Source organism: Sus scrofa, chromosome 3 (genome assembly GCF_000003025.6).
Source record: "Sus scrofa isolate TJ Tabasco breed Duroc chromosome 3, Sscrofa11.1, whole genome shotgun sequence".
NCBI classification, from domain to species: Eukaryota; Metazoa; Chordata; class Mammalia; order Artiodactyla; family Suidae; genus Sus; species Sus scrofa.
The window spans coordinates 83,131,359-83,148,087 of record NC_010445.4 but is presented as its reverse complement, the minus strand read 5'-3'; the positions used below and the strand labels follow the sequence as shown (position 1 = coordinate 83,148,087).

At 36.4% G+C, this 16,729-nt stretch overlaps 1 protein-coding gene and 1 long non-coding RNA gene across 4 annotated transcripts in view; one reads left to right on the top strand and one right to left on the bottom strand.

Annotated features, from left to right (window-relative positions):
* FANCL (Fanconi anemia complementation group L) overlaps positions 1 to 11,733 on the bottom strand; it is a 300,594-nt gene extending 288,861 nt beyond the window's left edge. Inside the window, exons 1-2 of the mRNA XM_021088212.1 lie at positions 11,576 to 11,733; positions 6,699 to 6,734 (exon numbers count right to left, since the gene is read on the bottom strand). The gene's annotated coding sequence lies outside the window, so the exon portion shown is untranslated. The remainder of the gene's footprint in view (positions 1 to 6,698; positions 6,735 to 11,575) is intronic.
* Positions 1 to 16,729, top strand: part of LOC102159571 — a 599,549-nt gene that overhangs the window by 14,729 nt on the left and 568,091 nt on the right. The gene's annotated exons all lie outside the window — the stretch shown is intronic.

Here is a 16,729-nt window from a genome sequence, read left to right as displayed (position 1 = left end):
ACTTTTTGATCCATAGATTCACTAACTGGATAAATCAAATGGATTACATGCAATATATCCTAAACATTTAAAAGGTGTCTGAAATGTGAAATGTACAGGAAATGACAACTGAATGTGCTGCAGAGCTGCTGGGCTTAAAGGGCTATGGCAAGATGAATTTTTCAAAAACTAAAATTAAAACTAAATATTAAAGTAAAATTTAAAAACATCATGTAGAGCTGTTAAAGTATCATATGCCACTTAACTTGCTAGACAATTTATAAAATGCAGAAAATTTATGACTTTTGTCTCTTTGTTACATTGACTTGGTACTCGTCTGCACAAAGATTCAAGATGAAAGGCAGTACCGTTATTACAAGCAGTAGGAAAGAAGTAGGGATGCCCAGAAGGGATTTTATAACAGACCATGTGATTAGAACCTCAAATTTGACATACAATAATCACCAAAACAAAGTGAATTCAAATTCCTTAAAAAACATGTTGCTATGACAACAAAACTAAAATAGTCAACCTTAAAAATAATCTTCAAAGCTTTAACTGCTGTGCATATTATTAATCACTGTAAATGTAATAGTTTAAAGAAACAACTTTTGGTAAATTCAACAAACCGGCTATTCTTCAGATTCATCATTTGGGAAATTGGCCATTTGGTGCCTGGATCTGCAGCAAATTGCCCTAAAAGTATACAGTTTGGGGCAAATTATTCACTGTTCTAAATCTCTTTTGCTTTACGCAATTATTGGGGATGATAAAGATGAGTGTCTCTTAGGGATCTGTGAGGATTAAATAAGGTAATGTGTGTTACTTTACACTTAGCTCAATAAATGTTCCATTTCCTTAGAATGAAGGTCCATCCGTGGCTGGACCGCTAACCAGCTGTGTCAAATCGTATCAATTTTCTGGCCCTTAGTTTCTTAACTTTTAAGTCAAGGGGATTAAAATATACACACTACTTGGGATAGACTGGCAGTTTGGGGTTAGTAGATGCAAACTATTACATTTAGAATGGATAAGCAATGAGGTCCTATGGTATAGCACAGGGAACTATATCCAATCTCTTGGTATAGACCATAATGGAAGATAGTATAAGAAAGGGAATGTATATGTATGTATGACTGGGTCACTTTGCTGTACAGCATAAATTGGCGCAACACTGTAATTCAACTATAATTTAATTAAAAAATAAGAAAATAAAATATACATGTTACTATATGTAAAATAGATAACCAACAAGGACATATTCTATATAGCACAGGGAACTATACTCAACATCTTGTAATAACCTATAATGCAAGAGAATGTAAAAAAAAAAAAATAATTTAGATAGATGTCTAACTAAATCACTTTACTATACACCTGAAACCAACATAGAATTGTAAATCAGCTATATTTCAAAAACAGTTTTTACAAAAAAGTCTTTAAAGTGAAGAGATTTGACTAAATTATCTCTCAGATCTCCTTTTAATCCCAAGATTTTTATGGTGTCAAAAACAAAACCAAACTCTGGCCTGCCGAATCAAGACCTGCTTAGATTCCCAAACTCCTAAGGCCTGGGTTCTAGGTAAGGACAGAATTCAGGGATTAGGTAGCTGAGTCACTGATGCTCATTCTGAAGAACCTGAGTTAGCTGCTCAGACTCTGAATAATTTGCAGTCCCAGGAATCCCAAGGTGATGCTTCTTTTATAGCCCTTAAGGAAAAATGTTTTGTTCTATCTAAACCCCGGATTGACAAGAAATGAAGGGAAGGCCTTGACCACATGGATATCTCTGGGGGGCCCTTGACTTCAAAGAGATGTCTCTGTATCAGGTCAGCTCCAAGAGGCCCTCCTCATTGATGTACCCCGGGTATGCGGGTTCTGCTAGGGGAGCCTGAAAGTTGACTGGCACCTACTGTCACGTATACCAAGTGTGAGAGACCGATTGCTCTCTGTTCCTTTCCGTTCTTCCCTGGGTTTGTTGTTACTTTGTACTGTGCATTTGTCTGCTATCCTAAGTAGTCTCTTTGATCAAAATGAGGTAAGTATACACTCTACTGTATTTCTGTGCATAGCAAGTCTTTATTCTGGCTGGAGCACATCAGACTTGTGAATTCAAATTGGTTAGAATAATAAATAAAAACTTTTTTAGAGCAGACCAACGAGCTTCTGTTGAAAATAGCTACTGCCTAATTTAAAATGCTAAAGAAGAACTCAACTCTTTCTCCTTGATATTTTACAACGTTAGAGGTTTTCCCCAAACACAGCAAACTTTACAAATGTACTGATGGTGTAGCCCATCACTGCTACATCCTTAGACCACTTGCATTTCCCTATGTGATTTTAAGTCTATCTTCAGTAGACTTAAAGTAAAAAGCACACACTTTCTTTACATTTCCATCCATAAAATGCAGCACAAATCTCACTCCATTTACTCAGGGGAAAAGAAAGAGACATCTCCATGCTCTGGGAACCATTGACAGAACATATTGCAATCTTTTCATTAAGTTCACACAAAATGAGGATTTAACGCATGGGCAAAACAGCCCATCCCTAGAGGTTCCATTGCCCATAATCCCACCTTGCAAACAGCTCCATATTAATTGTTGCAGCCAAATGGACACGGAGTTTTACTGCTTGGCACTCCTACTTCACAGATAACCAACTGCAATTGTGAAAACCTTTGTTTTTCATTTTCTGTCATATCCTTGTTCAAGCAAATATTTCATATGTTTGTTTAAACCCGGAAAATCCATATGGGCCAAGCTAAAGATATTTTACTATATGCCTTTATTGTATTTTGATCTTAACTGTATAATTTTAGAATATTTATAAGGACATATAAATACACACACACACATATATATATATATGCTCTGCTTTAAAATTACATGTGAAAACTCATCTATCAGAAACTGACAAATTGCAAATTGGCCATCCACATAAGCAAAGAACCAGCTGAAGCTTCCTTTAGGTAACTGTATCTCTAGTTAATTTAAAATATGATTCAGTTTATAAGTATTTTATTTTCACTTTACTTCTGGGATGCATTTATTGTTTAAAGTGAGGTGCACCTGGATGAAATGAACATTTATAAATTCTGGCTTACCTTTCCCATTTCTGTGCCTCAGGTTGTTAACTGTTGAGGTCTTTAAAATTATGTTGTTGAGCCTTTTAATAAACCCAGAATCAGTGAGTTCCTCAAATAACCATTGGGACATATATTACACCCATTTCCTTAAGACAAGGAAAACAAAACTTCCTATAGAGTAAATCCCTTGTTACCCCAAATTGCACCTTACAAATAAGAAGAGCTCATTTGTTTCAGAGGACTGTACACAGTTTGCAACTCTGGCATGCTAAAAGATCCTGGTGCATAAACAGCCAGTAGGAGCAACGTGCCAATTTTGAATTGTTCACCGTTTTTATTATAGGTTCTAGGTTTCAGATGAACAGGAGCCTCCTATTGCTTTTATGGCAGGATATTAAATTGCAGCCTCTGGCAGGCGGCACCTGCCCTCTTCCTGGTATGCTCTCTAGTCAGTCATTGGCCATGTGATACTCTAATGTAATGTATATTTTGTGTTTTGCTCTACACGGGGATTTAAACACTGGGGAACACAATCTCTCCCTGAAGGTATGCAAGCCATGTTGTCATGTCTTGATTAAGCTCCACACAACTACAATTTAGTGTGTATGGAAGGTTCTGTCTCCCACAAGGTGTTTTAAGTGGTGAGTGAAACAAGATCTTCTGAGCATCTTAGACAAATGAATATACTATCTCATTCCCTCTGGATGGAAATTTCCTGAAAACTCTTTTGCCCTGGCAATCTATTATACTGACCACACAGTAGGATGTGTTTAAAACTCTTGTATAGAGAATCAATCATGTATATGTACACTGACCCCTTGTCTATGCTCTATAAGGGGATCAGGTTATTCTCCCCTACATTTGAAATTAGGAGTATTTGAAATAATTAGTAACCCCTGGCTATACTATCCATCTTTATGATTTATCTATGAATATTCAATCAGAGATTTTAGAAAATTGGGGTAACAGGTAAGATTTTTAAAATTTCAGTTTCTGAATTTCAGTTCAGAACAAGGTTTAAGTTTGTCATTAAAATAAAAGGCATGTCTTTAATGTCCTTAGTTTTGGTATCAGCAGTATCTCAAGTTCATAGGCTTATGGCATTTCTCTTAAAGGTCCATCTTCCAGAGTTGCCTACCTGAGCTTACAACTTATTACTCAGTCAAAGATGGCAATTAAATCTCTTAATATACAACTGTGGAACTATGGATAGTTTCTTGAAATGTGATATACTTAATATCTACCTCATTTATTTTTTAATTATAAGAACATATAGGATTAGAATAGGTCTTAAACTTTTCCAGCCTAACCACCATCTGATACTTAAATTGCATCTAAACTCTTCCTGCCAAACCATTTTCACAGGTGTACCTCAATTGTATTGAGTCACCCCAACATTGGTCTTCTATCCCATGCACTGAGCAACGGGCCTCCTACCCCACAACCTCAGGGTACTGCTTAACACACTTAAGAGGAACTTGAGGCACCTTCTGAACCAAACAAGAGGTCACTACAAAAGTCACAAATGACTTGTAATTGAGGGTATGTCACTGAATTTTAAGTTGTGAACACCTCATGTGTCCATAGCACTTAGGCTTTTTTCTGACTCCCTCAGAATTTATGGCATATAAGATTCAGGTACCCAAGTCAATGATTGAAATTTGAAATGGTCTAAGAGGCAGTGGTGTGATGAGACAAACTGACCAGCAATTATGGTTCAGCAGTTAAATGGCACTCTGAGTTAAGTGATATCCCTTTGGTAGTTTGAAATCAGTTTTAGTGGGCATATTTACACCACAGAAATTGGCAAGTGTCTTAAATCATCACCCTAAGATGGTCATAACTGAATATGAAAGAAATGCATGCTAGACTATCTGGAAGAGACCAAATATACTAAGGGATTTGGTCTTTTAAAATAAATATTATGGTAATGTAGATAACTGTGGAAAAATGAAATATAGAACCTTGAGCTAGAGACTGTTATAAAAGCATCATTTCTGTCAAAATAACTTGTTATTTTTGAGATCATTTCCTTAATTTTTGAGAGAAAACTTGAAAATTTACTTAGGTGACTTGCAGAAAACCGCTATTCTTTGCAGATATTCTATATGATGGAATTGCTGCATAGTTTTGGGGTAAGTGATCCATGAACTGAAAGTCTGAGTTGACTTGCAGAAGCATTATACAAAGTAATGATAACCATGTTTTAAAGATCTGTGATTACATATGGATGTGATAATCTGTAGCAGCACTATCAGATAAATAATACATATTTAAAAAATTTCTGTAATTACATGTTTACCCGATAGGCCAGAACGACTCTGTCCCAAGGAGCTGTTACAGACTGAGTAAATAATACATGTTTTAAAGTCCATAATTACATATGTAAACGATAGACTATCGAGTAAATAATGCACATTTTAAAAAGTCCATAATTACATATTTACATGATAGTCTGTAAATTCTGTAATTACTTATTTACACAATAGACCATAACAGCTGTTACAGTCTATTATGTTAACTCTCATAGAATTATATTATGGATTTTTTTTTAAAACACCATAAAGAACCTAAGGAATGGAATGATAGGAATGAAATAAAATATGAAGTTCATAATTACTATAGCTCTCTCCAAAGAGGACTATTTCAAGTTTAAACTATCTCAACGTAAAACCCATGACTGATCCTTTATTGATAACAACTGATCTAAAACTTATTTGCAAAAATATAAATTAAGGAAATCACAAGGCAAGGAATAACTGAGTGGTGTGATATTAAGCTAAGTTTTTCACCATCTTCATGTTTAAAACTTATTCTTAGTGGCATAAATAAAACATTATATATAATTTTTATGTTTCTTAGGCTTCTCATAAAATTTCAGTGAAGCACAATCATTAGAATTGAATATGTATTCTTTATTTATTAAGAGCAGCCAAATATCCTATAGTTTGTACATACTAATAAAATGTTCGGGTGTGTGTGCATAGGTTGTAATAATGAGAACATATACATTTGTATGTTTCTCATGAGCATTATAGTTATCTTTTAAGGGTCCTCCTGGTTAAAGGCTCATATAGTGCATTTTATGTTCCATCTTCTGAATTTATTCTAAATTTAAATATAAGATCAATGCAACTAAATGGGACTTCTGCCCATAATTACTACTAAATAGCAAGGCTAAATCAAGCAATTGAAAATCTGTTATTTAGTGATGTTGGACCCTTCATTCTTAGTAACAAAACACAGTATGGGAGAAAACGTTGATTCTATTTGTTAAGATATTATTTGGTAAGATATTTGGCAACTTGAAATAAATGAGTGCTTGACTTTCTCAGGGTTGTTGTACAAAAAAGAATCTTTACTTTCCATAAAATTTATTTTCACTTCATATTTGAGCTGCAAACCCCTGATGTTTGTCAACAATACCCGTGGACGAGGTATTTAAATCAGTGGCTTTCAAATTTCTTTGAATGCGACTCTTGATAAGAGATAATTTACATTAGGATCTAGTACATACATGTAAACAAAATTTTCACAAAACCATGCATGCTTTTATAAAATGTAAAACATTCTGATATTATCTACTCCATGTATTCTATTCCATTTTGTAAAAATGCTGATTGTGACTCACCAAATCGATTTCAATGATCCACAAATGGGTCACAACCTGCAATTTGAAAAACAGTGATTTAGACCATGCTTTTTATTGCTGGGGCACACAGGGCTTTCTAATGTTGTAGTTGGTTGATAAAAATCTGTAGATTTGGGATGGAAGGATTTTTCCAAATGGATCATATTTGTGTAGTCTACCATTATTTATGAGTGTAGAAATATAAAATAAGGATATAAAATTTTCTAATTTATGTCTTTAAAGATCTTGAAATAGACCATCCTAGGGTGCATTATTCAAGATATTTTTTTATGATTCACACTGTAGAAATTATTTAACAGGAGCTGAGTAGAGTGATAGAGCAGATTTCTAGCTCAGGATGTTCTGCTTGAAGAAGGGATTCATTTCACTGGCATTGTTTGATGTTCCCAATGCAGATTTGGAAGCAGGAATAAAAGAAGAAATACTAATGCACAAGTAACAAATAATGAGGCAGAGGTTTTCATCTCCTTTTTATGGTAAGAAAGATTTGAATAATGACATTTCACAGAGTATTGAGTAAATTTTAATGAGTGAGTTAATTTGAAATTAGGATCCTGGATGAAAAAGTCATCACTATTAATTTGTAAGGAAAGACAGATATTTAGAAAATCATTGTTATTTTATTCTGGTTTCCATTATGTATCAGTGTTCACTGAAATACAGTATGCTAAAATGTGGTTACGGGATATAGAGTAGAAAAAAAGTTTTTAAGAAGCAGCTATGTCTCTGATTGTATCATGGAAGGTCCAAAATTGGTAAATATTCACCAGACACAAATGTACTGTATGTCAGTCTCTGTCTTGTCAATACTTTGTATCTGGAGACCAGAGGAAAGATAGGTAATTCCTTAGGGAGTTCTGTACTATTCATGACTTTGGAATAGCTCAGTGGGTAGAATACCTTCAGACCACAAATTTTTATTTGTAAATTCAGTCATAGTCTCAAATACGTACCCTGTCAGATCTTTAATTTTGATTTTTAAAAAGAATTCTCTCTGCTGCAATTTGCTTTTACTCCTGCATTCTTTACCTTGGAACACAGCCCTCCATCTACTCAGCCTCTCACCTAGAGAACTGGCAGTTGTCCTAAGCCCCTTACTTTCCTTCATTCTCCATAACTTTTATGGTTTATTTCCTACATATATATCCAACTTGCTCCTTCGTCCCATGCCCACTGTCATTTTCTATAATCAGACCTTCACTGTTTCCTAACTATTTTTCTTTAAGCCTCTGGAGTGATCCTCCTGCTTCCCGCCCCCCTCTATCCCTCCATCTTTGGCTCTGTATTGGAGCAATTATTCTAAAAAAAAACAGCAGCTCATGATTATGCCTACCCTCTACCCAAAACTCCCTTGCCCTTTGCTTTCTCTGGCCAGCTTTGCTCACCCCTCAAAACGCAATAGTAATGGGTTCCCTAACTCCCCGTTTTTTGTCAGGGCCTAGAGACCTGTCAAACTGTTTCCCTGCCTGTTCGTCTCTCCTTCATTTTAACTTCTCAAAGGTAGTGACTGTATCTTCTTGCCAGGGAATATTAAGTGCTCAGTAAATATTTGTGAGATGATTAGATGGAAGAACCATTATCTCAGAACATTAATCTGCAATAAAGGCTGATATTTTTTCAGCTAGATTTATCATAAGTTACACTCAATCTTCTCCATAGTTACTAGGAGGAGTGGAAATGGGGACCTATCTTAGAGAGAGATGAAATCCTTCAGCTTCTAGACTCAATTAGGAATTATAGCAGCCTAGAACCTAGACTCTGACATCACACTTCTTTGAGATAGAAATCTGCCCCCTTCCTGTTTTATCATATGTACAAGTAATAAATTACTTCCACATTATATATAGCAGGTTTTCTTGAACTCTATAAGAAAATTAGATATTGCATGTTTAAAACCTGGGCCACTTTTGTTTAAGATGAAAAAATTCTTTAGCTGTATTCTATAACTATGCATGGGCATCACTGCAGGTGCTTTTTTTCTGAAGGAATTTCCCTCTTGCTACACTGAAGTTTCAGAAATTTGATTTAATGCCAAATGATTACAACAGTTGGCTGTTGTAATGCCAAATACGTATGTATTGGAGAAGTTATTTATTTTATATGCATTCTTTTTTTTTCTTTTTTATTATTATGTATAATGGAATTTGAAGACAGAGATAGATTTCTTCCCCACAGTGTTTTAACTACACAAAGGGTTAGCATTATAGAATGCCATTTGACTGGCTCCAATAATGATAAATATTTCCAAGACAAAACCTACTGTGAACCTGTATTCTCTAGAAATTTCTCTCTCTCAGCTACTGTTTTACTTTAAGGAGAAGGTAGAGAAAATGCAGTAGTAGTAGATTACTTCTAGAAACTTGGAAGCAATTAAGTAAAACTCATGTATATGAATGCATCTTTCCCTTTATATTATTTGCTATCAGTTACAGATTTTTTTTTTCTGCTCTTCTTATTCACAATTGATGCTCTTGGTGGTGCTATTGTCCATTCATAAATAGGCCTTGAAATACAGGGTGTGTGCCGGAGATAGATAAATTAGAGTCTTTGTCTAGAAACCATTCATTTAGTCATTAAAAATATTACTGAGTATTCCTTGTTGGAAATGTAAGCATGAACCTAAATCCTGGCTTCAAGGAGTGTATAGTCTAGAAGTGGTGATGAGATATGTACTTACATATGCCAAAAGTTTAAAAATGCAGTGTTAAAGGGCTCCAAACGCTTTTACCTGCTCCACTGTCTTGTCTGAGTCAACATTATCTCTTGCTTAGTTAAGTCCCAGGGTCTGCGAATTGGTTTCCCTACTCTATTTCTTCCCCCACCCCAACTCACATCAGCTATTTCCAACACAGCAGCCAAAGGGTGCTTTTGAACTGTAGGTCAGATCACATCATTCCTAAGCTCAAAACTCTGTAATAGCCTCCATTTCATGGCCACAATCTGCCCTTCAAACCCTAACCCCATGAACACTGACCTCATCTCCTGCTATTCCCCCCTCCCACCGCCCCAGCTCCCACATCCCTCAAGCTACTCTGGTCCCTTTGCTGTTCTTTATTTTCAAGTGTCTTATTTCTTTAACTTTTAATTAATTTTTATTAAAGTATAGTTGATTTATAATGTGCCAATTTCTGCTGTACCGCAAAGTAACTCAGATATATATTTTTGAAACGATATATATATTCTTTTTTAATATTTCTTCCATCATGGTCTGTCCCAGGAGATTGGATATAATTCCCTGTGCTATACAGTAGGACCCTGTTGTTTATCCATTCCAAATGTATTAGTTTGCATCTACTAACCCCAAACTTTCCATCCATCCCACTCCCTCCCCACTCTCCCTTGACAACCACAAGTCTCTTCTCTAGGTCCCTAAGTCTGTTTCTGTTTTGTAAGTAGGTTCGTTTGTGCTATTTAGATTCCACATATAAGGGACATCAAGACACCAGATGTATTTCTTCCAGCTCCTTCTCTCGGCCCCTCCTGCTGCCTAGAATGCTCTTCTCCACAGAGCCACATTGCTCACTCCCTCCTGTCCTTCAGGTGCTCAGGGCATTGCTAAGATTTCACCCTCTTAGGAAGGTCTACTTTAATCACTCTATTGAAAACTGGAAACCTTGCACCTTGTTCCTCTCTCTCTGCATTTCATATTACCACAGAGCCTTTCCCCTTCTAAGTATTAGGTGATTATTTGTCGGTTGTTTGTTATCTGCTCCTTCTTAGAATTGGGGCTCCATAAGTGGGATCTTTGTTTTGTTCACTGATACCTCTGAAGCACCTAGGGGAATTCCAGCCTGTAATAAGCACTCGATGTATGAAAAATAGGAGATTTAAAGGTAGAATATTATTAAAATTTGCAGACGAGAGATTTATTCCAAGAGGAAACTATTGGGAAGGTCTCAATGGAGGTTTATGTGAGTTGGATCTTGATATAGGAGTAAAATCTGGATACATGTACATATACTTAAGTGAAGATATTTTGCTCATTGTTTCAAGTTTTTTTTCCTTTAATATTATAATTCTTACTCATAATACTTTTGTTAAAGTCAATTAGAAGTACATTGAAGACAGGATAAATTTCAAAAAGAAATAGGAAAACAGCTGCAAAGTTCTTTGGGGTATGGGAATGTACTTTGCCTGTTTAACAGTTCGGTTTGTTTTGTGCTGGGAGAAGGAAAGGAAAAATTGAAAAAATACCACAGCAATCACAGTAAGTCTGTCACTTTCCTGCTACTCTTTCAAAAGGGTCTCAGAGATCTGGTGTCCTCAAAGCCTACTTCTGTGTAAACATTTGTTAATTCCACCATAGGCTTTAAACAATTGTGTCATTTGCATGCTTTGTGGTTCTTTAACTTCTCTTAGGCCAACAGAGAAAAAAATAACTACATGAACATTAACATCAGATAATTAACTAATATGATACAATGCTAACAACATCATAGGTTAGTTTTTAGAAGAATGCTACACTGAAGTGCCTGCATAATTTCTGCCGTCTTTCATTTCTTAAACTGCTCAAAATGAAGCTCTTACTGTACCACCAAACCCTGAACACAGAAGTTCAATACTAAAAATCACTGGAGGCCATGATGAAAATTAAGCAGCAGAGAACTGAGTAACAACATGAAACATGATTCCAGGTGATGCTTTTCTTTGCTAACCCTGGCAAGAAACCTTTGCTGAGGTTTTCTCTGCATGCTCATCTCTTACTCTTTCTTGGCCACATTCCAGTCAGGCTTTTATACTTGTCCCTCAACTGAAACTTCCAGTACTCATCTTTGCCATCTCAAGAGCATTTGATACACTTGAAACTCTTTCTTGGCTAGCACTCCTGGACCTCAGGTCTCTGGTTTTCCTCCTACCTTACTGCTGTTTCCTGAGTTCTTGCTGGATCCTGCTCGTCCTCTGTTGGCACCTCGCAATCCTGGTGCATTCCGGGGCCCAGTCTTCCTACAACTCACTCTCTCTGGATCTGTATCCCAAGACAATCACACATACTCCCGTGACTTAGAAACCATTTATGTGCTGATGAACCCCAAGTGTTTATCTCCAGCACCTGCCTTTCTTCTGAGCTCCTGCTGCTTATCATCATTTAATAGGCATCTCAGCAGTAACTAGTTTAACACAGAACATGTGGTTTCCATTTAGCCACAACTCTGCAAAACTCTCCCCCCACCAGTGTTCTTCATCTCACTGAATATCAGCATCACTGTCATTTAGTTGCTCAGACCCCACATCCTTGATTTATCCTTGATTTCTCTGTCTTTCAGATTGCACATCAGCAATTTGTGCTGGCACTAGGTTTAAGGTACATCCCAAAGCTGACCCTTCTTTCCAATCTCTGCCTTCCCTTTTTAGCCCTGGTCCCCATCCTCTCTGGGCTGTCCGCCTGAATTAGCCCCACAGCTGGTATTCCTGCTTCCACTTTTGTCCCCTTACAACATATTCTCAACCCAGCAAACCAGTGAAATTTTAAAAGGGTACATCAAATAATAGCACATTTTCTGAGTTTCCATCACACTTAGAATAAATCCAGAGACTTACCAGGGCCCATAAGGCCCCATATGATTTGGCCCCTGATTCTTTCTCCATCCTCATTGCTTATCTCACTTCCCATCAACCCCAGTGCTGCATCCCACTGGTTTCTTTGCAGCTCTTCAGACCCCTTCTAGCACAGCCTTTATTGTTGCTACTGCCTCTTCGTAGAATGCCTTCATCCCTCCACCCCCACCCCCCACCACCAGTAGCCAGGCACATGTCTTACTTCCTCCCTTTATTGTGTGTACTATCTCCAGGTCATCCTTGCCCACTCTATCGAAACCAGCATCCCCCAACCCCCCTGCTCTCTTTCCCGGCTTTTCTTTCTCCATCACAGTTAGCACTATTAACTGATTTTTATGGTATATTGTCTGTCTCAATACTATAACAAGAAGGAAGGAACTCGTTTATTTCTGAGTTCCTTGGCACATGGTAGACACTCAATAATTTTTTGAGCAAATGAATAGTTGTTGAATAAATATAAAGTATTTGTTAATCCTGGTTTTGTTTGTTTTTTTGCCTCTTGGTTTTCTCTGTGTCTGCTTTCCTCATCAGAATTATGCCATATTTCAACCTTGAAGGTGACTTTTAAAAAATTCTCTTAACCAGAAAACAGTGCAGATGATACAGAAGAACTTTGAAAATATTCACTAGAAGTTATAAATCCCGGCCCATTCATACCCTCTGTCTGGCATATTATCATTAGCTTAAGATCAGATACTGGCTGCAGTTTTTCTTTTCTTTTTTTTTTTTTAAGGTTTCCTTAGAGATACAGATTCTCATCAAAACCAAATACAAAAAGACCATGAAGGAGAGAAATATAGATAGAAAGACAGAATATGAATATGTATTTCCTTCAGTGCTTTTTGAATAATTTCCATTCAGTCCATGAAAGACCTTGTGGAAACTAGATCAGTTATTTCATATTTTCCATGACCCAGGTTCAACCTGTTGCCCTTAGGCTGGTCAGAACTGGAGCTAGGTTTTCTGATAGATGTTAATAAGTAGTTAGCAGGCCATTATGGAGATAAAAAATAAAATGAGAAATGAAAGCAAGATGGCAAGGAGGGGTGAGCTGCCCAAGCGTGTGTGTACCAGTAGCCACAGAAGACAGAGGGGCTATTTGATTCCTGGCCTCCCAGTTGGCTTTCCCATCAGCCACTTTATCTAATTGTCTTCACCTTCTTCCCTCCCTGGCTTATGAGCTGATGGACAAGTGATTATAGCATACGCTTTTGGTTTCTCGCCTATTGGGGTACAAGTAAAGCTGAACACCTAGAACAGTCCTACATTTAGAGTCAATCTTTCCTTGATGTTTTGGTTGTTCTTTGTGTGTATTTGCTAAAATTAGGAAATTCTCAAAGGAGAGTTGTAAGTAATGTCAAAGTGGACCTATGCAAAAAGTTGTAGGAAGACTATTCCTCCCTGGGGGAGTCCTTTACCTCTAGCAGAGGCGGGTAATTCTGTGATCATTGGACTTGACTGTGAGTGTATCAGAGGACATGACTTCAAGCAGCCTACGTAGGTATTTGTTATTTGGTTAAGTAACTGTCTGGGTGTTATAAACCCATATTTTATTTAATTTAAGTTAGTCTGAGGGGTTGGTGGAGAAGCCATCATGAGTTAGTGAAAATAAATTATGAGATTAAAAAAAATAATAGTTTGTTTTCATTCACAAAAACTTGTAGCTATCAAGATTTTTCAAGTAGAGATTCTGCCAGATCAAAGAGACAAGGATGGGTTATTACTAAGATATTATTTATATACAAAGGATGATGTGAAAGTACTAAAAAAAAAAAGTTGTAGTGAATGAAGGAGGTTAACAATACGGTCTCCTTAAAATGATATTTTTTGGATTGACATATGTTAATCAAATTATTTCTTAATTTTTATAAATTTGGAATTAGAATAGGCAAAGAGAATTTTCAAACTACACCTTTGAAGAAAACATTGTTTCAAACTAATAAGTGGGAAGAGAAAATTTGAAATTAAAACTAATTTAGAAAAACTGGGCCATGCCACTGCCCTGACAATAATGATTGTCTTTGGTTATAGCCTGGGCCCAACTTTTTCATGTTGATAGGCCAAGAATGAGAGGCAGTTCAATTATGATAGAATTTCTGATGAATATAGATGAAAGTAAGCTTGTGAGCTCACTGTATGTAAGCTTCACATACGGTATGTGAAAAGGTTGATCTTTTTATTTTGTAGAATCATCTTTCACTTTATATATTTGCAGACTTTTTGAAGTCTATCTTAGGTATATCTATGGGCTTATCTAATATTTACATAGCAGTTAGTCATGTAGTTTTTAAAAGCTCTCCCCTCTAGTTAATTTAGTTAATACTAAATTAACATGGTACATTCATAATACATGCTCTTAATTTTTATTCTTTTATATTGGAGTTTTTATGTTTCCTTTCAATTTCAGTGGTTTAGCCTCATTATATTTGTGTTCATTCTTTTTGCTGTTTTTGTTTAAATGGGCATATGACATTTAAAATTAAGCACTCTTTCTCAGATGTCTTCTTGTGTTGTCATAACTATAAGATTGAATTGAAGGGTACAAAATAAGATTGAGTTAGAAATTACTATATCCTTGGCTGCAGTAAATTTTGTGTTTTTTGTTTCTGTTTTAAATGGCTGCACCTGTGGCATATAGAAGTTTCTGAGCCATGGATTAAATCTGAGCTGCAGGTGCAGCCACACCGGATCCTTTAATCCAGGGATGGAACCCACACCTCTGCAGCAACCCAAGCTGCTGCAGTTGGATTTTTAACCCACTGAGCCACAATGAGAATTCCTACAATAAGTTTATAATTCATGTTTGAGTGAGTGTATATCATCAATATATTTATAAGCTCTATGCATTACTTTTTTTTGTGGGCAGGGTGCGGGGGCTGTGCTTGCAGCATGTGGAAGTTTTCCTGGGTTAGAGATTGAACCTGCACCATAACAGTGACCTCAGCTGCTGCAATGAGATCACCAGATCCTTAACCTGCTGTGCCACAAGGGAACTCCTCTTTTATGTTATTCTTTTATTTAACATATTTTAAATGAATTAGGTATAATAAGCATGTATTAGAAACCTTCTTGAAGTTGATGCAGGGATGTTTGGGGACCTCACATCCATTTTCTAATATTTAGTTATCACGTGCTTCCCAAACTTGGCAGAATTTTGCATTGTACAAGCCATGAAAAAAATTGGTTGTTAAAACAATTATTCTTTTTCTTACTTCTGTGGAAATTAAACAACCAAAAAAACTTTAATTCAATACCGTATTATGCCTGAGGTTTTAAATATACAAAAGTCAGTAAAGTAAAAGTGATGGTTCCTAGAGCAAGTATAATTCAGACATATTGCACATATATATTAAAGCATAAAAGTTAACACCATATGTACAAAATACTACACGGGAACATTTGTGTCACAACTGATAAATGCTCACTCCTATAGGAGCTGTGAGCTCTTACAAGAGCCAGGATTTGAGTCCCAGATATGAGAGAGGTTTAGGTACAGTTATGGGAATACTGCTGCATTTCTTCTGTGAATTTTAAATTTCAACCAGAAAACTGGAGAAGTGCAAAACTTCAGTAGGGAAACAATTCTAAAACTTCTATTTTTTATAACCACAGATTTGTTTCTGCGTGGTAATCAGTAAGATCTTTGCCATTTATGCTGTTCATTTTTTTTTCCAATAAATATTTATTAAGAATTTACTAGGAACTAGATTACCCTAAATATTTGGGTCCTAAGCACATCAGACAATAATCCTTGCCCTCGTGAAGTTTATGTTCTGTGAAGGAGGGCAAACAGGAAACGTAACAAATGAGTAAGTTATAAAGCAGGTTAAGAGGTAGTAATTGCACTAAAAAATGAAAAAAGAAAAAAAGAACAGGGTTAATAGGGTAGAGGCTTGGTGGATAAGTTGCAATAGATTGAATAGGGAAGATCTGAGGAAAGACTGGAAGACAGGAAGGGAGTCAGCCAAGTTCAGAGGTGGGAGAAGATGGTTTCAAGCAAAGCAAACATCTGGACAAAAGCCCAAAGGCAGAAGCATGTCTGGTATGTTCAAGGTAGATGTGGTACATATACACAATGGAATATTACTCAGCCATTAAAAAGAATGAAATACCAGCATTTTTAGCAACATGGATGGATCTAGAAATTATCATGCTAAGTGAAGTCAGCCATACAATGAGACACCAACATCAAATTCTTTCACTGACATGTGGAATCTGAAAAAAGGACAAATGAACTTCTTTGCAGAACAGATGCTGACTCACAGACATTGAAACAGTTGTGTTTCTGGAGGAGACAGTTTGGGGGGTGGGGGGATGTGCTTGCGCTGTGGGATGGAAATCCTGTGAAATTAGATTGTTATGATCATTATACAAAAAAAAAATATGGTTGGAAAAGGATGAGTGAGAAGGAGGGTACTAGGAGGTGGTTCAGAAAGTTAATAGGAAGCTGGATC